At 45.6% G+C, this 23,816-nt stretch overlaps 1 protein-coding gene across 2 annotated transcripts in view; it reads left to right on the forward strand.

Annotated features, from left to right (window-relative positions):
* Positions 1–23,816, forward strand: part of LOC124802448 (influenza virus NS1A-binding protein homolog) — a 108,628-nt gene that overhangs the window by 43,088 nt on the left and 41,724 nt on the right. The window lies entirely within an intron of this gene.

Consider the following 23,816-nt stretch of genomic DNA (forward strand, 5'->3'; position numbering starts at 1 on the left):
CAGTGGCACTAATAAACTCGAGAACGCGATCTGCTGAGCGCATGTCATCTGCTAAAATGGAAGATATATCAGGCGACAGCTGTAGACGGGCGCGTAACGGAGTAAAATAGGAGCACTGAAGTGAAAGGGGTCTTACCGTCCACAGCTGAGAGCAGTGGGGGCAGAGTGGGGGAGAATCGCCACTTAAAAGATGTCGATGGCTAAAAAGACAGTGCCCTATCCGGAGTCTAGTTAAAATTACCTCCTCCCGACGACGCGTTCGGGAGGAAGAGGTCCAAGCACAGGGAAGTTCTGTTGATGTACAGAAGCCTTACCCGACCATAGATTTCAACATAGCCTGGAACGCCATGCGCTCATTCCTCCCCCCCCCCCCCTCCTCCTCCTCCTCCTCCGTCAGTGTTCATATCCAGCTTCCCTCTTCTACACGCATCCTCTGTCAGCTGATTACATTAACTTTTTCCCTTAATTTTACCAAACGTCTTTGAATCTCAATTTTCTTAGCCCAGTCAGTTACCCATCCTGTCAGCTAAAGTCCTAGCCTCCATATTTTCTTAAATCAAGGTTCCAATGCACTGCCCATTTACAGCCCATGCTTATCGACCACACTTTTTCATATCCCAAACCCTGAAGACAGAGCCTTCTGTATTGCCCCTCAACGCTCTGCCCTGAAAGCATCTCTTGTTTCAGCTGTGACTGAGCCGAAGAGCACCAATATGGTTGGAACCAGCACAACCTCCCACCTCGATGAACGAAGTGAATAACAAAAATAAAATTCAGTAAAATGGCAACACTTCATTCAAACAGTGTGTTCCGCTAGGTCTGAGTGTTTTTGTTGTTCAGACAATATTGCTCAGCATCCTACATACTCAAAAGTGATCACAATTGAAGCTATGAGCCGTCTCACTGTTTCATAAGTGGGCACCTGTTAGTTTTATTTTACAACAAATTTCGGTTCATTACCTCCACCACTACCCCGTCCATATTAAGAGTCGCAGCACCCTCACAACTCGGATCCTGGCCTTGCTCTTGAACAGATAAGGTATTTGCCGACATGTTTCGGTTGCTACCGATCGAGAACGGGGGCAAAGCAAAAAAAAAGTATATACCGGATGATACAGGGTGTTTCAAAAATGACCGGTATATTTGAAACGGCAATAAAAACTAAACGAGCAGCGATAGAAATACACCGTTTGTTGCAATATACTTGGGACAACAGTACATTTTCAGGCAGACAATCTTTCGAAATTACAGTAGTTACAATTTTCAACAACAGATGGCGCTGCGGTCTGGGAAACTCTATAGTACGATATTTTCCACATATCCACCATGCGTAGCAATAATATGGCGTAGTCTCTGAATGAAATTACCCGAAACCTTTGACAACGTGTCTGGCGGAATGGCTTCACATGCAGATGAGATGTACTGCTTCAGCTGTTCAATTGTTTCTGGATTCTGGCGGTACACCTGGTCTTTCAAGTGTCCCCACAGAAAGAAGTCACAGGGGTTCATGTCTAGCGAATAGGGAGGCCAATCCACGCTGCCTCCTGTATGTTTCGGATAGCCCAAAGCAATCACAAGATCATCGAAATATTCATTCAGAAAATTAAAGACGTCGGCCGTGCGATGTGGCCGGGCACCATCTTGCATAAACCACGAGGTGTTCGCAGTGTCGTCTAAGGCAGTTTGTACCGCCACAAATTCACGAAGAATGTCCAGATAGCGTGATGCAGTAATCGTTTCGGATCTGAAAAATGGGCCAATGATTCCTTTGGAAGAAATGGCGGCCCAGACCAGTACTTTTTGAGGATGCAGGGACGATGGGACTGCAACATGGGGCTTTTCGGTTCCCCATATGCGCCAGTTCTGTTTATTGACGAAGCCGTCCAGGTAAAAATAAGCTTCGTCAGTAAACCAAATGCTGCCCACATGCATATCGCCGTCATCAATCCTGTGCACTATATCGTTAGCGAATGTCTCTCGTGCAGCAATGGTAGCGGCGCTGAGGGGTTGCCGCGTTTGAATTTTGTATGGATAGAGGTGTAAACTCTGGCGCATGAGAAGATACGTGGACGTTGGCGTCATTTGGACCGCAGCTGCAACACGGCGAACGGAAACCCGAGGCTGTTGGATCACCTGCTGCACTAGCTGCGCGTTGCCCTCTGTGGTTGCCGTACGCGGTCGCCCTACCTTTCCAGCACGTTCATTCGTCACGTTCTCAGTCCGTTGAAATTTTTCAAACAGATCCTTTATTGTATCGCTTTTCGGTCCTTTGGTTACATTAAACCTCCGTTGAAAACTTCGTCTTGCTGCAACAACACTGTGTTCTAGGCGGTGGAATTCCAACACCAGAAAAATCCTCTGTTATAAGGAATAAACCATGTTGTCCACAGCACACTTGCACGTTGTGAACAGCACACGCTTACAGCAGAAAGACGACGCACAGAATGGCGCACCCACAGACTGCGTTGTCTTCTATATCTTTCACATCACTTGCAGCGCCATCTGTTGTTGAAAATTGTAACTACTGTAATTTCGAAAGTTTGTCCGCCTGAAAATGTACTGTTGTCCCAAGCATATTGCAACAAACGGTGTATTTCTATCGCTGCTCGTTTAGTTTTTATTGCCGTTTCAAATATACCGGTCATTTTTGAAACACCCTGTAAACGTGCTGTTTGAGGGTAGGCTGCGATTGCGCAGGGAGAGCAGAGAGATGCACGTGCGGCTGCTGCGAGAAATGCTCTGGAGAGCCGAGACGCCTTATCTGCAGAGGGTCTCAGATAACGCCTTCCGCACACGTGGGAAGAGCTGGCGTCGTTGCTGTTGTTGAGGGGCCCTGTGGGTGGCCTCATCTTCACAACGTAGATCACCCGTAGTCCTGAAATGTTCATCCACACCGGATACGGTGCATCTCAGACTGGATTATAATTCGGCATGACACACATCGACGAAGCAGACCTCTGTTGTAACGTATATTGTACGTATTGTTAATATTTGCAGTCATTCTTCATTTGCTACTGCAATAAGACAAGAATAAATATCTTTTCGAATGTTAATTATGTGTTCAACCAAACATTTTTCACCTATTCGCATTAGGCGTTCTCAGTGGCCTGTAAAATAAGACTTTATATATCATGCATATGAGCTGTGATCAAAAAGTAACGAATTGTTTTCTTAAAGAATCTTTTTGCTCACAAACAGAAACTTTGCCCCCTTCAAAGTAATCCCTCCACATACACGGAATAGCCAACGAAACTGGTACACCGGCCAAGTATCTTGTAGGGTCCCCGCGAGCACGCAACCCAAGTAATGTCTGAAGTAGTGCTGGAGGGAATTGGTACTATCAGTCCTGCACGGCTGTCTATAAAGCCGTTAGTTCAAGGGGTTAGAGTTCTCTTCGGAACAGTATTACGTTGCAAGATATCCCAGATATGCTCAATAATATTCATTTCTGGTGAGTTTCGTGGCCATCTGAAGTGTTTAAACTCAGAACAGTGCTCCTGGAGCCACTCTGTACCAATTCTGGACGTGTGGGGTGTCGCAGTTACTGCTGGAATTGCACAAGTCCGTCGGAATGCACAAGGGACATGAATGAATGCACGTGATCACAGTATGCTTACGTACGTGTCACCTGTCAGAGTCGCATCTGGACGTATCAAGGGTGCCACATCACTCTAACTGGAGACACCCCACATCATTACAGCGCCTTACCAGCTTGAACAGTCACTGCTGACATGCAGGGTTCATGGATTCATGAGGTTGTCTCCATACACGTACTCGTCCATCCGCTCGATAAAACTTGAAACGAAACTCGTTCGACTAGGCAACATGTTTCCAGTCATCAACAGTCCAATGTTGGTGTTGACGAGCCAAGGCGAGGCGTAAAGCTTTGTGTCGTGTAGTCATGAAGGGTACACGACCGGGCCTTTGGCTCCGAAAGCCCGTATCGACGATGTTTCGTTGTACACTGATACTTGTCGATGGCTCAGCATTGAAATCTGCTGCAATTTGCAGAATGGTTGCACTTCTGTAACATTGAACGATTCTCTTCAGTCATCGTTGGGCCCGTTCTTGCAGGATCTTTCTCCTGCCACAGCGATGTCGGAGATTTGATATTTTACCGGATTCCTGATATTCACGGGACACTCGTGAAATGGTCGTACGGGAAAATCCCCACTTCATCGCTACCTCGCAGATGCTGTGTCCCACCGCTTGTGCGCCGACTGTAACACCACGTTCAAATTTACTTAAATCTTGATAACCTGCCATTGTAGCAGCAATAGCCAGACGCTTATAAGGCGTTGCCGAGCGCAGCGCCGTATTCTGCCTGTTTACATGACTCTGTATTTGAATACGCATGCCTGTATCAGTTTCTTTGGCGCTTCCATGTATAATACTATTTTAATCTCGTCAATGGTGGCAGAGCGACGTTCTTTAATGGTTCTCTTCAGCCCCAGGAATAAAAAGTTGCAGGGGACCATGTCCGACCAGTACGGTGCTGAGGCGACGTAACTGTTTAGTTTCTTGTCAAAATCACGATCAAGCGTTGAGATTGTAAACGAGAGCATTATAGTAATGCAATTTCCACCACTGGTTTTGCCACAATTCTGGCCATTGATTCTACGACCATAAGGCAGGAACTCGTGATGCACTATCCCGTTGCAATCGAAGAAAATAGTGCGAAAACCTTCACGTGTGATCGAACTTGTCGAATCTCTTGGTTTTGGCTCTTCAGGCAGTTTGCATTGGGATGGATGGGCCTTGGTTTAGACTTCCTAACCGTACACCCATGTCTCATCATCTGTTATAACCTTCTTTAGAAGCCCTGGATCGCTGTCATCATTGAGCAACTCCGGAGCGATTTACACGCGACGTCGATTTTTTTAGTCCAAGTCTAATTATTTCGGAACAGACTTTGCTGCTACGTATTTCATGCCAAAAGCACCTGGAAAAAATTGCTTGGCGTGACCCAAAGGATACCTCGACATCATCAGCAACTTCTCTGACGGTGATACGGCGATTTTCCAGAACCATTTTCGTTACTTCTCCCATACTGTCAGTAATTGGTGTGCTATTCGTAAACTCTTATACATAGTAGATTCGCCAAAAGCCATAGTCGACATTTCGAATGCGGTGCTGTACTTTCTTCCACTTTCCAAGCAAAATTTAACATAACAAAAATCTCGTTTAAATAGTTAAATTAGAGGATAGCGTGCAAAACAAATCGAGCTATTGAACACTTAAACTGTGTTTGTCTGGTACCCATCCAAGAGCCAGTTGGGACTCGGAAAAAACAAACAAAAAAAAACCCACTAGTGATAAGTCACAGTCCTGTAAATTTAAATATTAAGATAAGCTTAATGCGGTGCCAGGAAACATTACATGTCTCGCATAAAAATACCTGTAAACAATTATCTTTTATCGGGCACTGGTGATGCATGATAGTTGAAAACAAAATAAGTATTCAGTTGCAAAAGACAATACTCATTTTTTTTCTTCGTGACAAGCATGTAATTAAGTAAATCGTTATCTGAAAAACGTGATGTATTTACGAGTGGCCCTCAGCGCCCTCTGACGATGGACCGAGGTCCGAAACTAATTACAGTAAAACAAATTAGTTATTAAAAATTTTGGAGCTGGTTACAGTTAACTTCATCTGTGATGTTCGACCGTTATGTCCAATAGTGGCTTTTGTCATTTACAGAGCAGTGAAATTCGAAAGCCTTTTCACAAGAATGAAAAATATACATGGCCAATCCAGTCGATGTGAAAAGGTAAAATAACAACGCACTTCCGCAAGAAAAAGGTGAGACCAACAGGAACGTTTTCCCAAACACAACTTATTAAAAAGTTTCAGAAATATCTTGATTTTTAGTAGTCTGAAAAGAAAATTACATATATAATTGCACTCCAAGTTTCTGTTTTTTGTGTGAGTTGATACTTAATCAATAAATACCTCTCTTTCAACAAAACGAGAAATCTTATTCGTTGGTTCCATCATCCAGTGCTAAACAAAACTTCGACGCGACGTTGGTAGGAGTAGGTCGTAGCACTATCAAAGAAAAGCCAGCACACCTGTGCAGTTACAGGGCAGGGGAGTATTATATAAATCCTTCCTGATCGCACAGACCGGTTATCTCAGAACGCCTGATGTGCTTTCAATTCCCCCCCCCCCCCCCCCCCCCCCCCCCGAGTGAATCCATTGGGGACTTGACGACTTTGAACACTTGTAAGAGAAACTTTGAGTTGCTCTTTTATTAAATGTATTGTCTCTAATTGTAACTTGAATGTAATAAATGCTATAAAGCCTTAAAACGTCGAGATTCATTTTGAAACTTCCGGTATTCTTCGTTGCTTTTTCGGCCGGCATATTTTCTTTATTAGAGCTGCCTAATTACTACTATGCGCAAAAACTTAAAACCGTCGATGATATGTGTATCACTAACTCATCAGAATGCTGTAGTGAGTTTCAGTTCTTGTAATAGCAAACCTGCCGGAGCATTCAGCAGATACGTATACTTCGAAAATGCGACCACTTTTTTACGTGGTCGAAACGAAAGCATTGATCTACAATTCTAAACTCATTGTGTTTGGATATAAACAGTTTTCTACGTTTTGGTTTCACACTTGTCAGCATTCGTTACTGACAAGCTGCTTGCAACGTTTTGGTTAATCTATTTTTAGTATACTTCTTAGCGTATGTGAAACGCCATTTTGCCGCTGCCTGATTTGAACAACGAACACGTTTTCAGTTTGCGCGCGAAGTTATGGCCCTTGTATTACGGTATATTGATAATTTTTACTTATGGACCGTCTGACAGCAACTGAATAAAACACAGTTTTAGTGCCATACGCGTTTCGCCTTTATTTTCTGCAAGGCATCATCAGTGGCAGGTTGCATGGACAATTTCTTACATATTACGCTCCTGTTGCATTTTTGGTGTTCTTCTTATGAACGCCAATTTGCGGTTTTTTTCCACATTCCACAGCACTATGCACTGAACGCTTGTTTTGATGCCATAAGTAAAAATTATCAATATACCGTAATATTACACGCAACTGAGGAAGACAGGACTATAAAAGTTGAATATGGCCCTTGTGTTTATGTGCGTGAGCAAAGCGGGGAACTACGCATCTCTCTGCCTTGAAGGGGTGCGGGGCATAGTATGGGAGAAATTCGGTCGAGATAAAGGCCTCTCTCACACTCAATATTATTGTTAATACGTCAATATATTGACTGTCTGAGGGTGAAAGTTGTCGTATTTTCAATACATGGGAAATATCAACGAACATCGATGCCGACCAAAATATTCTCATTATTAAGTGTGTATTGCGTGTGTGAGCGCGACTATTATTGGTTTCACAATTCACCTTCCTGTTGTTCGCATCTTTCCAGTTTTTTATAGTACAGCCGATATATGCTAGTTTGCAGCGATGAAGACTTTTATACTTTTTCAAATGGACAAAGAAATCAATTTAGTGTCACGGAGACAACCCATGCGCATGCCTATGCCGCTCATCAGAAGTATTTTTGGCTAAGCATTTAAAAATGCTCCTTTGAAATTTAGTGTTATTATCAACAAAAACTCAAGTGGCCTTCCTGTGGCCGATAATGACAAAGTTATTACAATTGCTTGTCGGCTGGTCCTGCCTATCCCATTGTCATTTTTCTATTCTCTCTACTGTTAATATAAGTAAATAATCTTGTCCGTTGTGGGCATGTTAAATCATTGCAACTGTTAGAATTAAAGCTAATTTATAATGAATTAACAGCAATCAGTTGCTTTTATAGTCAGTTTTCCGCGAAGACATTTCAAGATGCCTAGATCCCGTCTTGAGTATTTACACATATCTGACGTGTCGCCAACGTTATTTCTTTACTAACGGCGTTACAAAACTTTGCAACGGAAGTTTTATTTAAGGCAGCTTTTGTATAAGGTCGTAAGTAAGGAATCTCTGTTCACGACACCTAAACATCTGAAGTTAGGATGAACGTAAAATGAATGTTTTCTGAAAAATTGAGGGATAATTTATTTGCATGACGTGTCCGGAAAGGACGCCACTCGTATCGGTGAGCTACCCTACAAATATTAACGTCACGAACGCTATAGTTTTGACTTCGTGAGCTAGGAGCGCTACTGTCGCGTCGCACGAAGGGGCCGCCCTCGCGTGTGAGTAATGTGAATCAGGTCCGCGGGTCATCGCAGGTTGCTCACGCCTGCACTAGGTGCTTGGCGCACTCACCGGACCGGTCGTAGAGTGGTAAAAGGACTTGGGACTGCATGCGGCTGTGTTCGCTGGCAGAGTTCCAACGGTGTACGAGACTGGGTGCCGCCAGTGTGGTTCAGCTTCCCGCAGACCTCGCGTCACTGACCGCACAGCTTAATCCATTTGTAATATAAGGCACGTTTTGAAAGCAAACCTTTCTAGGTTAGGCTTCCCGTGAATGAAAAATAAAAAACCGACACATAAAGGAGTCAAGATTTATCAATGTTAGCGTCGTCTTTGATCTCGGATCTTCGACAAAATCGGGGACAGTATTGGTGTGGACGATAATATTACGGTGTTTTGACGTGAGGCACTAAAACTTTCTAGCTGAGAGAATCACCATGGACACACTGACACTTTAGTCGAGATGTAATGTAAATAACGAAGAATTCGTCGCAGTTCGTGTGTTTGTCAGCTGGCGCCGACACTGCGGCTTGAGCTAAAAATACTGGGTGATTATAAGAAAAGTGTAGCTTTTCACAGAGGTCCAGTGTGGGCTGTAATTATCGTATGGCAGCGAAACTTGGTAGATATGCTATGTTTTAGTGCAGAACAGATTTGCATGGGAAAAAAAATTAGTTCCAATTTTGGCCACTGGGTGCAAATCTGGCGCTGTACAGTAGCTCGTCAACGTCTCCGGTGCACATGTTGAACTAATTGTCTAAGCTGCGGTTAATAATATAATCGGCATCGTCCCCCCCCCCCCCCCTCACTCGTTTGACCTTTCCTGTTCACGTCCAGTTTCTAATCCATTACATGTGGAAACATTTCTATACGTCTTTCTTGCATTCACAGCGCCAGGTTTGCGCGTGGTGGTCAAAATTGAAACTAATTGTTTTTCCAGCATAAACCCGTATCCGCATTTACACATGAGAATATCTATAAAAGTACCGCCGCCATACGATAATTATAACTCGCGCTTGACCATTGTCGGTAACTGCACTTTAATTCCAACCACCCAGTATTAATTCGCTTACAGCAGTGACAGTGAGACAGCTGACATTTGCCGCTAGGGCTTCACTACCCGTTTTGCGGTTGCGCACAGGCACTTCTCCGGTTCGGGTCTCTCTCAGCCCTCTGATAAAAGGTAATTCAAGGCATAGCCATAATGAATGGAAACAAGAAATACCATGTTCACGCTTCTGATTAAAGGCTTAATGAATTTTAAATATCCCCCCAGGGGGTCCACAACTCTTTCGTGGATACGTGCGTGGCGAGCACGGGGCCCCGAGCCATTGCAGCCTTCTTTCTCTCCCGGGCTGCATTTCCTTTCCCTTCCCCTCCTTTCCCCTCCATACCCCTTTCCCCTCGCCCTCTCCTCTCCCTCTATTGGTGTCCTTGCTTATGTTGGCCCCCGCTATCCTCCTGGTTCTGTTGGTTTTACACTCTGGCTTTGTTGCGTAATCATCTCCTCCTTTTGGCATTCCTTGGTCCCCCTCTGGGGTTTGACCTCCATTCCAAAATTTCTCTTTCCGTAGTGTGAGCCATTTGGGGAAGAGCACCTTACCTAGTGTCTCCGACGTGTGCCCTCCTACTATATTCCACCTTTTCTTCTACGTCGTTGTCTGATGCTAGGGTGCATAGCCAGCACGGTAGCCAGCCCGTGTGGTGGGGTCGCTATGTACCCTTTTGGTTGAGCCCCCTGAACACACAGGGATCACACTTCTGATACCTGAGCTGTGACCTCCTCATGCATGCCTTGGAGTGGTTGCTCGTCATCCTGGAGCATCGGAACTCCCGGCAATGGCCGCCGTGCCAGACGGCCCTTGCTGTGGCTGGGTGGCGCCCGTGAGGAGAGCCCCTGATCGGAGTGGGTGGTATCAGGGCGGACGCTATGCAGATGAAACGCATAAGGGTCCAAACCTCTGGCCGCTCTTCTGCGGCCGTCTCTCTGCGTGGTACTGATTCCTCAAGTGCTGCTTCTCTTGCCCCTTCGGCCTTCCCTTCCGTGGCTACCCCCTGGGAGGAGGGTCAGGCCCGTCGTCTAGGGGCAAAACCTTTCCCCCGTTATCTAGTTTGCACCAGGACTGATGGAGATACTTTCACCGGTGTCAAACCTTTATTCTTTGTGGAACACATTGAAGACAAGTTCGGCGAAGTGGACTCCCTGAGCAAGATGCGGTCGGGTTCATTACTGATAAAAACTGCTTCGGCTGCCCAATCTGCGGCCCTTCGTGCCTGTACCCATCTTGGCACAATTCCCGTGTCCATTACCCCTCACCAGTCTCTAAATATGGTACAAGGTGTGATTTTTCACAGAGACCTCATCCTTCAAACTGATGAGGAACTTCGGGACAATCTTGGACGGCGGGGTGTTCACTTTGTTCGGCGTGTTCAGAAGGGTCCTAAAGATAATCGTATTGATACTGGTGCCTTTATCCTGGCCTTTGAAGGGGATACCCTTCCTGAGAAAGTTAAGATTATGGTCTATCGCTGTGATGTGAAGCCGTACATCCCACCTCCTATGCGGTGTTTTAAGTGCTTGCGTTTTGGCCACATGTCTTCTCGCTGTACCCAGGACCCTCTCTGTGGTGACTGTGGACGTCCACTCCATGAGGGGAGTCCCTGTGTTCCCCCTCCTGTATGTGTAAATTGTCATGGTAGTCATTCTCCACGTTCAGCAGATTGCCCAGTCTATAAGAAAGAAAAAAAGATACAGGAGTATAAGTCTCTTGATCGTTTAAGCTACACAGAGGCCCGTAAGAAATATGCACGATTGCACCCTGTGTCCATGACATCTAGTTACGCCTTGGTTACATCTTCATCCCTTCCTCCCCCTTCCTTACCCCCGTCCCGGACCCCTCTCCTTCCCCCCTCCCCTGCGGCTCCCACACCTTCTCCTCTGGGCGCCGCTCCCCCTCCGCAGCCGGAGAAGTGTCCCACTCCTTCGGCGTCTGCCGGTCAAGGGCGCCTCTCCCGGGATGCCCCTTCCCGGCACCTTCCAGGTCAAAGGTCTGCTGCAGCGCGGCGACCGCGAGAGCCGCGGTCTATCGGCCCCCAGGTCGCCCGGTCTCTTTCTGTTCCTGATCTTGCTGCAGCTGGCTCCATTATGCCACACAGCCCTCCTCGATCTCAGCCTGAAAAGAAGAAGAAACATAAGTCCCGGGACAAAGAGCCTCTGGTGTCACCGGAGGTCCCTTCCCCGGCTTCACAACCGGATTCTGACCTGTCGTTTATGGATGTCGCCCCCTCCTTGTCGGTGACAGGTGGGGACCCGGCGGTATGACTGGATTTAGCGTGTTCAGCCCTCATTTAAACCATCGTTCTGTGGTTCTCCAATGGAATTGTAATGGCTACTATCGTCACCTTCCGGAATTGAAATCCCTTCTTTCGTCCTACTCAGCAGCTTGTGTGGTTCTCCAGGAATCTCATTTTACTGATGCTCACTCACCGACCCTCCGTGGGTTCCGTGTTTTCTGTCGAAATCGGGTCGGACCCTTGCGGGCTTCTGGTGGCGTTTGTACGTTGGTCCGTACAGACATTGCTAGCACGTGGATTCCTCTCCAAACTACATTGGAAGCAGTTGCTGTTAGGGTCCACTTAGACTCTGCAGTCACAGTATGCAATCTTTATCTCCCTCCTGACAGGACTCTTACACCTGCTGCCTTAACCACCCTTCTTCAGCAACTTCCTCCTCCCTTCCTCCTCCTTGGGGATTTTAATGCTCATCATCCTTTGTGGGGCAGTGCCTTTCCATCTAGACGAGGTCTTCTTATCGACCAATTTATTGCAGACCACGACCTGTGCCTTCTTAATGATGGCTCCCCTACTCATTTCAGTGCTGGTCATGGTACCTTTTCTGCCATTGATCTTTCTCTTTCTTCTCCCTCTCTCCTCCCTTCATTACACTGGTCGCCACACGACGACCTTTGTGATAGTGACCATTTCCCGTTGATTATCACGCTCCCTTCCCGCTCCCCGATGGAGAGGTTACCTCGTTGGTCTTTCCACCGCGCCGATTGGCCTCTATATACTGCACAGGTCGAGTTTTCTCCCTCTTTGTCGGGTTGTATTGCTGACGTCCTACGTGACGTGTCTGACGCGATTGTTCGCGCTGCTAACCTTGCTGTCCCGCGCTCATCTGGACAATTTCGTCGTCGGCAAGTCCCGTGGTGGAGTACGGCCATTGCCATTGCCATCCGTGATCGCCGTCGAGCTTTGCAACACTTTAAGAGGCACCCATCTGTAGCCAGCCTTTCTACCTTTAAGCGCCTTCGCGCTAAAGCCCGTTATTTAATCAAACAGAGCAAGCGGATATGTTGGGAACGATTCGTTTCTTCCCTTGGTTCCACTGTCCCTCTGTCACGGGTATGGGCTACACTTCGCTCTCTCCAAGGTTGCCATCGGCAGTCCACCCTCCCAGGCCTTCACCTCCCAGATGGCATTTGTACGGACCCATTAGTTCTCGCAGAACATCTTGCGACCCATTTTGCAGTGGCATCAGCGTCGGCCTCCTATCCAGCTGCTTTCCTTCATCAAAAACAGCAGGCTGAAGCTGTCACCTTATGTTTCACCACTTGTGAGTCAGAATCTTACAACGAACCTTTCACTGAATGGGAATTTCTTTCTGCTCTATCTGCTTCTCATGATACGGCTCCTGGCCCAGATTCCATTCATAACCAGCTGCTTCAACATCTCAGTGCTCCGCAGCGGCACCATCTTCTTCGGGTGTTTAACCGTATCTGGCTCCAGGGTGACTTCCCTTCTCAGTGGAGGGATAGCATTGTGGTTCCTGTCCTTAAGCCTGGTCAGAACCCCCTATCTGTTGACAGCTATCGGCCAATTAGTTTGACCAATGTTGGTTGTAAGTTACTTGAACGGCTGGTAGCCCGTCGGCTCACTTGGGTCCTCGAATCTCGGGATCTATTGTCCCCTTACCAGTGTGGCTTTCGAGAGGGACGATCTCCAATCGATCATTTGCTTCGCTTGGAATCCGCAGTTCGGCAGGCTTTTTCCCAGCGCCGCCATTTGGTTGCAGTGTTTTTTGACCTTCGCAAGGCCTATGACACGGCCTGGCGCCATCACATCTTACTAACCCTTCATCAGTGGGGTCTTCGGGGCCCACTCCCGATTTTTATCCGCCAGTTCCTGATCCATCAGTCATTCAGAGTTCGAGTTGGTACTGCTTTTAGTTCTCCACGGACCCAGGAGACGGGCATCCCACAGGGTTCTGTCTTGAGTGTCCTTCTTTTCCTCATTGCTATCGATGGACTTGTGGCCTCTGTCGGTCCCTTGGTCGCCCCTGCCCTGTATGTGGATGATTTCTGCATTTGGGTTAGTTCCTCCTCGATGCCATCTGCAGAACGGCAGCTCCAGGTGGCTATACGGCGTGCCTCTGCATGGACCCTCTCCCACGGGTTTCAATTCTCTCCTTTAAAATCGCGGGTGGTCCACTTCTGTCGCCGTACTACGGTCCACCCTGATCCAGAGCTCTATCTCGCTGCACAAAGATTGCCTGTGGTTCCACAGTTTCGTTTCCTAGGTCTTCTTTTCGACAACAAGCTCACTTGGCTTCCCCATATCAGACTCCTGAAGGTAGGATGTTTCCGTAAACTCAATGTCCTTCGCTTCCTTGCCCACTCCTCCTGGGGTGCGGACCGTTCCCTCCTCTTCCGTCTTTATCGTGCTCTAGTTCTGTCACGTTTGGACTATGGTTGTCAAGTTTATGGTTCAGCTGCTCCTTCCACGCTGCACGTGCTTGATCCAGTCCACCATTGTGGTATCCGTTTGGCCACCGGTGCCTTCCCTACTAGCCCTGTTGATAGTCTCCTGGTTGAAGCTGGGATCCCCCCCCTTTCTGTTCGGCGGTCCCAGCTTCTGGTGTCTTATGCCCTTACTATCCGTTCTTCTCCCGCTCATCCTTCCTATTCTATCCTATTCCCAGACCATGGGCGTCGCCCGCCTGACTCCCGCCCTCGGGCGGGTTTACCGGTTGGGCTGCGCCTTGCGTCTCTTACCCGTGATTTTCGGCTTCCTTCTTTGTCCTGTCTTCCTCGCTCCCTCCCCTCCACCCCTCCTTGGTTAGTTCCTCGGCCTCGAATTCGGATGGATCTCCGCCGCGGTCCGAAAGATTCCATCCCCCCGGTGGTGTTCCGTTCCTTTTTCCGCCAAATTTTATGGGAGTTTCGGGATGCTGTTGTTTTTTACACTGATGGTTCTAAATCTGCTGATCATGTTGGGTATGCCTTCACGTCCTTTGTTGGAACGGAAAATCATCTACTGCCACCCTCATGTGGGGTGTTTACTGCGGAATTGATGGCAATTTCCCGGGCCCTTACCTTTATTAAACAATCCCAACACAACCGCGTTTTGTTATGTACGGACTCGATGAGTGGCCTTCTTGCTATTGACCGGTGTTTTTCGCGCCATCCCTTGGTCTCTGCCATCCATGACCATCTCGCTGATCTTCACCGTGCTGCTTGTTCCATTGACTTCCTATGGGTCCCGGGCCATGTGGGTATCCCGGGTAATGAGCTCGCTGATCGTTTGGCTGGGGGAGCAGTTACTTACCCCCCGTTTTCTGTAACCCCTCCTGCAGCGGATTTACGGCTTCACATCAAATCCCACTTTGCACAGTCATGGGCCAATTCTTGGGAGGCTACTCCACTGTCTAATAAACTTCGTGCCATTAAGGTGAATACAGGCCCATGGCGTTCTTCCTTTAGCCTCTCCCGCAAGGACTCGACCACACTGTGTCGTCTCCGCATTGGCCATACCAGGCTGACCCATGGTTTCCTTTTGCGTGATGAGCCACCCCCGCTATGTGGTTGTGGAGCCTTCCAGTCAGTGGCCCACATTTTGGTTGAATGCCCCCTTCTTTTGGCTCTGCGTGCTAAGTACAGACTCCCCCACACTTCACCTTTGATGTTGGCTGTTGATTTCCGGATGGTCTCTCTGGTTCTAGGTTTCCTCCGGGAGAGTGGTTTTTATTCTCAGTTTTAAAGTTTTTAATCTCCCTCTGGTATTGGGGCAGGGCGGTGAGTGTTTGGGTGTCTCCCACTGTAGGCAGTGTTCAGAGATTCCCGATGCACCTCCCTGACCGGAATCCTCTTTTCTTTCCCTTTTACTCTGTTTTCACCCCTTCTTTTTAAGGCTTGGTTAGTTTTTCTATTCCCATACGTACTTTCTGCATTATAGCAGTTGTACCTTTTAAGTCACAGGTGGTCTTGCCTATGCTGTTTCAGCATAGTGTTGGGTTCGTTCTCTTGCCAACTTCCCTCATTTGTTCTTACTAATGACAACGTGACTGCCCTTTTACGTTTCCCCTTTATCCGTTTTATTTTTCTGACTATACTGAGATGTCCCGTTAGCAGAATGGAGTCTATTTGAAACAAGGGACTGATGACCTTGCTGTTTGGTCCCTTTAACCTCAAACAACCAACCAACCAACCAACCAATTTTAAATATAATCAAGAAATTTAACTACATATGGATTGATTCTGAGGTTTTACACAGATATAGTGTCCCAGGATGAATGATCAATATGTTCAGGGATATGACGGGAGCGATCCTTCGAAGCAAAAAAGTCCATATAGTAAACACGGGACTCAAAGATGGAACACATTTTGAGCTGTGAATAGTTCTTCGTTAGAAGAAAAGTTTCACATTAGCGAAGATGAAAAAGTGCTCATCACTCTTAAGGTATACATTATTGAGTCCATTTTTACTAGACTCTTTTGATTCGAATGATCGTTCCTGCTATATCCCAGAATACACGCTGTACGCTGTGTGCGTGTGTGCGTGTTAGTGTGTGTTAGCGTGTGTGTGTGTGTGTGTGTGTGTGTGTGTGTGTGTGTGTGTGCGCGCGCGCGCTAGATGGTGGTGAAGTGAAGTTTCGTTCCCGTCCTTTTAAGAGGCTTTGTGTAAAAGTACTTAGAAACTAAAAAAAATGCGTACTTTTAGTAGTCTCTGCCCATGAGAAAGGGCCACCTGCTTATCACTTTCTGGTGCGTTTTGATCGAGACATAGGTACTAGGTGCATAAAGATTCTGAGGCTATGTTACTCGCTTCCCGCGCCCGGGTTCCCGGGTTCGATTCCCGGCGGGGTCAGGGATTTTCTCTGCCTCGTGATGACTGGGTGTTGTGTGATGTTCTTAGGTTAGTTAGGTTTAAGTAGTTCTAAGTTCTAGGGGATTGATGACCATAGATGTTAAGTCCCATAGTGCTCAGAGCCATTTGAGGCTATTTTACGAACAATCATAACGAAAATGAGAAACTTAGACTAGAGAGACGGAAATAAATTCTCAAATCCCCAAGGAGAAAATCGTGGAAAGCAACGAACGTAGCGGTAACGGTACATCATACGGTAGTAGCCTATAACCCCTGAAGTCTGTGGACATCTATGGAGGTGTTGTGGGAATTGTAGAGAGAGAGAGAGAGAGAGAGAGAGAGAGAGAGAGAGAGAGAGAGAGAGAGAGATCGGCTGCATCAACCAGACTTTGTCCCTAGGGGGTGAACGGCGAACATAAACAAGCATCAGATGCGTAATTCTGTACTTAGTTTCTGCTGGCAGACACGATCTTGCAATCGGAAGCTGCAGTCCGCAAATTCCCAGTGTTTTTTTTTTTTTTTTTTTTCTCCTTGGTCAGGAGCTGCTGATGTCAGTTTTCGCAGATGCACACTCGCAAGTTATGCGATATCCGTCGCATATTGCGCACGTCCACAACGTCTGCTGTAGTGCGCGTCACGATGTAAGGCGGCTCAGTTTTGAATCATAACAGCTAATGAGATTTAGCATGCTTCCGGATGCTTCACCGTCGGACTGCTAGAAACGAATTCCACTAGTACGCGATGTGACCAGTGGCGAGGAAATTTTACTAATTGTTTTCCGCAGCTACATTTTGAAGGTTTGTCAACGTGGAAGATGGTTCAAATGGCTCTAAGCACTATGGGACATGACATCTGAGGTCATCATTCCCCTAGACTTAGAACTACTTAAACCTAACTAACCTCAGGACATCACACACATCCATGCGCGAGGCAGGATTGGAACCTGTGACCGTAGCAGCAGCGCGGCTCCGGACTGAAGCGCCTAGAACCTCTCGGTCACATCGGTCGGCCAACATGGAAGACATCTGTCCATCCCCCTCCCCCAGTCTTCCCTCTACCCCTCTACCCTGTTGATACCCGTGTAAGCAAACCACTTACCCTCCTCTGCAATCACCCCGATGGCTCCTTCTCCTTACGCAGGGGCGCCTTGCCAATGTTCCACTGTAAACAGTCGATTGTGCTTACTCAGAAATCCTATCGTACCAGTAAGGCGTGGTCTCTAGGCCAATAATGCCATGTTGTTGTGGTCTTCAGTCCTGAGACTGGTTTGATGCAGCTCTCCATGCTACTCTATCCTGTGCAAGCTTTTTCATCTCCCAGTACCTACTGCAACCTACATCCTTCTGAATCTGCTTACTGTATTCATCTCTTGGTCTCCCTCTACGATTTTTACCCTCCACGCTGCCCTCGAATACTAAATTGGTGATCCCTTGATGCCTCAGAACATGTCCTACCGACCGATCCCTTCTTCTGGTCAAGTTGTGCCACAAACTTTTCTCCCCAATCCTATTCAATACTTCTTCATTAGTTATGTGATCTACCCATCTAATCTTCAGCATTCTTCTGTAGCACCACATTTCGAAAGCTTCTATTCTCTTCTTGTCCAAACTATTTATCGTCCATGTTTCACTTCCATACATGGCTACACTCCATACGAATACTTTCAGAAATGACTTCCTGACACTTAAATCAATACTGGATGTTAACAAATTTCTCTTCTTCAGAAACGCTTTCCTTGCCATTGCCAGCCTACATTTTATATCCTCTCTACTTCGACCATCATCAGTTATTTTGCTCCCCAAATAGCAAAACTCCTTTACTACTTTAAGTGCCTCATTTCCTAATCTAATTCCCTCAGCATCACCCGACTTAATTAGCCTACATTCCATTATCCTTGTTTTGCTTTTGTTGATGTTCATCTTATATCCTCCTTTCAAGACACTGTCCATTCCATTCAACTGCTCTTCCAAGTCCTTTGCTGTCTCTGACAGAATTACAATGTCATCGGCGAACCTCAAAGTTTTTATTTCTTCTCCATGAATTTTAATACCTACTCCGAATTTTTCTTTTGTTTCCTTTACTTCTTGCTCAATATACAGATTGAACAACATCGGGGAGAGGCTACAACCCTGTCTTACTCCCTTCCCTACGATTTTATTTAATTAGAAACGCTGCTCCTGGCACAAGTGTCCCCGAAAACAAATGTAAAAAAATCACATTTCTTGTAAGTCTGACAGCATAACTTCTCTTAGGCCTAATTTACACAGAAACGGTTGGCGCGGACTGCTGGTGGCGGCGAGTCTGTCATGGCGTGGACGCGACGTGAAAATTTCACACGGAAGTGACCTGTCAAAGACACGCGGGATGGTCGTGCTACGCATGGATCAGACTGTCGTCTTCATCAGACGAAGAAATTGATGCACTTTATCTTTCTTAACTCGTAAATGTTGAGCAGTGAAGATGATAGTGCGTGCGTCCGTTATGGTTGAAAAACGGGGGAGAAATATGGCACATTCGACGTAATGAAAGAACTGAACATTTATCCCCGTTATAGACCACAATATTGTCATCTGTAGCTGAATAGCAACCACCAGCTAAAATAGCACAGCGACATGAAAACTGAGCACAGAACAGATGTCATCAAACTCGAGCTGTGATTCGTTGTTGCTGTGATAACAATCCATCCAACAACTAGCTCTCGATAACTTTCCTTATTCTAAACCATGTATAACTCAGGTTGTAAATGTTCCGCCGGTGTTTTTCATAAAGGATATGCAGTTTTTCAGTAGAATTGCAGCGGAGTACATATTTGTAGGTTGCTTGTATGACTCTTTATCCATCGTCTGTGTCATTTCATAATTTTGACATCCATTGTTAGATAAAGATTCCCCCTCCCTCTCTTCCAAATTTTACAGTCTTCGCTGATAGGCATCAGTGTTTTCTGTTGTCATCTACACTCCTCCAGGAGGTCATCGTCCGCAACTTTTCATATCTCTTTCAACCTGGGGAAAAAACGACCTTTACATCCTTGTGCGTGGCTATATGTCCCTACCCCTTCTATTTCACTTACATTAAGTAATAATTAAGTCCTCCATTCCTATCTGTCCTGTGGGCTATTCGTTTGTTTTCCTGTCTTTCGTTAAAACCCTCCATTGCTAACTACGCAACTGTTTGTCTCTGTGATAAATCGGAAGCTGTTTAGAATAATTAATTAGGATTTTTAGATTAATGTAAACAGTCCACGGAATTTTTACTCTTCTATCCCGTTACCACCGGCCGCGGTGGCCGAGCGGTTCTAGGCGCTTCAGTATGGAACCGCGCGACTGCTAAGGTCGCAGGTTCGAATCCTGCCTCGGGCATGGATTTGTGTGATGTCCTTAGGTTAGTTAGGTTTAAGTATTTCTAAGTTCTAGGGGACTACTGACCTCCGATGTTAAGTACCATAGTGCTCAGAGCCATTTAAACCATTTTTCCCATTTGCATTTTATCTAGTCATTGGTCATGGCGGTTCAGTAACGTTAGCTTGTAAAGTAAATGATTGGTTGACTTTGGGCGCAAGACTACTGGATGCTGCGAGAAGAGGAAAGTAATCACGTTAAACATTTCTGTCCAACACAATACAAGAAATGCATTCGTATTTGCGAATGTGGAACATCAGCTGTTTAATGAAATGACAATGAAGATTTGTGCTGGACCGCAACGCAAACCTGGATTTCCCGCATATTGCGAGCGGTCGCCTTACCGTTGGGCCATCCGAACACAACTTACCGCCAGACCCAAGCTTCCCTATGTCTTCAACCATGTGTCTACAACTTGTACGCGTACATCAATTACGTATATTCCCATACAGGGGAGACATTTTACATGAGTCACCCGTTCGGTTTCGGCGGATAAATACGATATTGCATGACACTGGCTCTGTAATATCGTATAGTATCTGCCCAACATGGTTGCCGGTATCTTTAGCACCCACGATACGAAAATATTTCGTCCATTCAGTGAAGTGAGGCTCATCCCTTCTTCCCTCGTGTGCCAAGATTAAACTTCATAATTCTTTGTTGTTCTCGTGGATATGGATTTTAGTTAATTATTCTCTAAACTCTCATAAATAGGAATTGGCTTAGCAGTTAAGAGAAATTGCCTGTACTTAATTCCAAAGCAGTTACCGGACGACAGGCAGGCTTATTCTCTCTAACATCGACTGCCTCTCTATTTGCTTCCTACCGTGCAATGGCCAACACCGACTCAAAGGAAGGCCTCGGCGCTTGTTCGTGACGTCGTCAGATAGGCACGGCGAACGCCAGGTCTGTTGGAGGCAGAAACGCCTGGCCGTGCCTATCACTATAAATCTCTTATTTTTGGACAAAATGTTTGGTATTGTTTTGGATTCTGCAGTTTTATTTAGATGAAAGATTTTCTTACTGTCGTAAAGCTACAAATGAAGATCATAGTTCTGTGTATTACTGAATCCTGTCGAAACAAACGTAGATCAATATGAGAGGATGGTTTGCCCCATTGCAAACTTCGGAAATTTTACATTCAAGTAACTATATTTAATTGATCCATTTTCTTATCGAAACTTAACCCAATCCCCTTACAATGAACTCGTTTCTTTTGTTTATTTATTTTCGTTTGCCATCGTTACTGGAAATGTGAGCTAATTTACATGTGTAAATGTCCAACTGTTACCAGTCATTAGATTACAGTCGTTTTCAACGAAAGAAATTCTAAACAGGAAACAAAATAGCTTCATACATCGAAAATACTGCTGAGCTTAAACTTTTTTAAACGTGTACATTAGAAAAGATAAATATTCCCCTCTTGCAACTGAAAGGAGAAACTTTATAAGATAAAAAAAATTATTTGATAAAACAAGTATCTGTTTTGCCTCTTCTTCTGTACCCCCACCCCCTCCCCCAACGTGTACAATCGCAAGATATTTCATTAACATTCAGTGCTCCTCACCCCATAGTCAACCAAGATACCTAAAGAAGAGCACCAATATGTTCAGTTTCTTGTAAAAGTAACCCAGTACAAACGTAACTTCCTCAGATTTACAAATAAGGTAAGAAGCACGAATTCTGTTGCTGTTGGACCATGAAGTTTTTTTTTATGTCAATTCTTAAAACAGGTGGAAATTTAAGTTCAGGAGTGTAATGAATTGCACATTTAATTGATTGCAGAAATCTCTCAGAACAATGCGTGTTGGTAAACTACCGCCAATAGTTTCACATTTTCCTTTGTCAGGGAGGGAGATACCACCATTATGAGTATGCCTGCAACAAACCTGGCGTTCGCCGTACCTAGCTGATGTGACGTCACGAACAAGCGCCGAGGCCTTCCTTTGTGTCGGTGTCGGCAATGGCTGTGGCATCTGTCTAAAAGGCATCACATGATCGCGGAATCATTTGACTACAGGTGGCTGCCACTGAGGCTAGTTCCACATATCCGTCTTCTCATGTCAAACAGGCCATTTTACAAGGACGGTGTGCGCTGTTGACAAGAGCAATAGAGAAGCCGCACCCGTGTATATGTAGAAATATAACAAAGTTAACTACACGTAGACGCATCTACGAACGCAAGTCCTGAGAGCTTACAGACCTGCTCAGGTGAAATCTCCAGAATTAATGACTTAAAGATTTTGTAATATTTATCCATCATTAAAGTTCTTTTTATTCAGTTCCTGACGTGCATAGTATAAAAATACCGAGGTTCTCTCTTTCCAGTAATTTGTTTTATGAAATGCAATAAAACAAAACTACCTACTAAAGGCAGCGCACAAAATGAACGAAGCGTTTTGTGCAACGGGGAATTTCCAAACCGAATTAAATTCATATCTCGCAAAATAGGTGCCGGAGGATGGAGGAGGAACATGATCCTACTGTATTACGAAACAGTGGAGCAGGTGCGACCGGGAGTACATAGATGAAAGCTTCACGGGTAAGTCAACGACATATTAACAATGGGGAAACGGAATGGACTCGGCGCGGTCACGTGACGGGACACATGCCCTCTAACACGCACGCGACGTCTTATCGGGAAGATTAACTACTCTGGCTAATGCGTTGGATTGTGTCGTCGTAGCAACACATTTGTGTTCGCAACGCGAGTACGATTGAGAGTGAAATGCTTCCTGTTACCGTCTATCGGGCGCCAACGACGGACAGAAAGTGATCCGGACTAGAGTAAAATCATGGCATAATAGTTCCGAGACATGTTCAGAAAATGATAAATTTAAATAACAAAGAAATTAAAAGCGGTAACAAGTGGCCCGGTTTTTGTCCTTAACGTCTATGTTACTGTTCACAAACGATATTGGAATATCGATCTTAAAGTTCGTAACATCGATATTGTATGGATATCGATTATCGACTATCACAATTACACATACAATTAAGCCATCCAAATTTGGTTCGGGGACTAACTTTCAATTAATTCTGCCCTTACGCCTGTCAACTCTCCTCACAATCGCTTGCGAATCAATTATGCATCTCATTAAATCAAACAGCGACTCATTGGGCTTCACAAGGTTGAGTGGATTCTCACTGCCATCAGTCACTAAAGACTCTTTAAAAACAACACTACGGCGACAGTCCAATAAAAAAAGAAATACAAAACCATACCGCATAAAGCAGTTATTTAAGCTGTCCATAGGAGGCTTTAAAAAAATTTAACACGTCCGCAATGTGCCAATTTGGTGTGTTTGCGAAAATTGTCTCGGAAATATTCTCATGAACAATCGAGGCCAGAACTCGGCGAAGGATATGCAGCTGCAAGATGAAAATTTTGCCCGTAAACACTGTTAAAACAACTACGAAAATGCAGCCGCGTAACGTCAACAACCGCGGATACCGCCCTGAAAATTACGGGATGTTTGTTCGCCTGTAGAAATGTCGGCGGTTGTCGAGGACTTTAGCCGACTGCTTCACGTTAAGTTTGAACTTTCAGAACGACGGCAGAAGTTAATTCACATCCGTTCATACCTTTAGCTCGTGGAACCAATCATTTATGAGTCTTAACGGTCATAGCTGTTAAAGATTTATTCACTGCTACTCCGAAAAAGTTTTGATGTGTTGTGGAGACGACCAGTATGTGGCCCGGAAGAATTATTGATTTGTTTTTTGCAGTCCAGACGTTTTAAATCGAGAGCAGTAAGGTTCACGTTTTATTCAGCCGTCTTTTCTTAACTGATGAATTAAAGAAACTGGTTCCTAAAACTTCAACCAGTTATTGATAAATTTACTTTAATGATCAATCGAAAACGAGCACAGTATTGCAGTTCATCCATTGAATGAAATAAAAACACAAACGATACCATTCCGCTGATATCAATATCTATGTTAATGCGTAACGTACCAATATTACAAGAAAAATGTTAATATCGTCTCAAAATGTGGCAGTTACAAGCTGCCCTCGGAAACGCGCAAATTTCTTCTGGATTTTGTTCTGAGCATTTATATCTATCCTGCAAATACTGCAGATAACACACATTGTTCTCCTGG

This window comes from Schistocerca piceifrons, chromosome 6 (genome assembly GCF_021461385.2).
Source record: "Schistocerca piceifrons isolate TAMUIC-IGC-003096 chromosome 6, iqSchPice1.1, whole genome shotgun sequence".
Taxonomy (NCBI): domain Eukaryota; kingdom Metazoa; phylum Arthropoda; class Insecta; order Orthoptera; family Acrididae; genus Schistocerca; species Schistocerca piceifrons.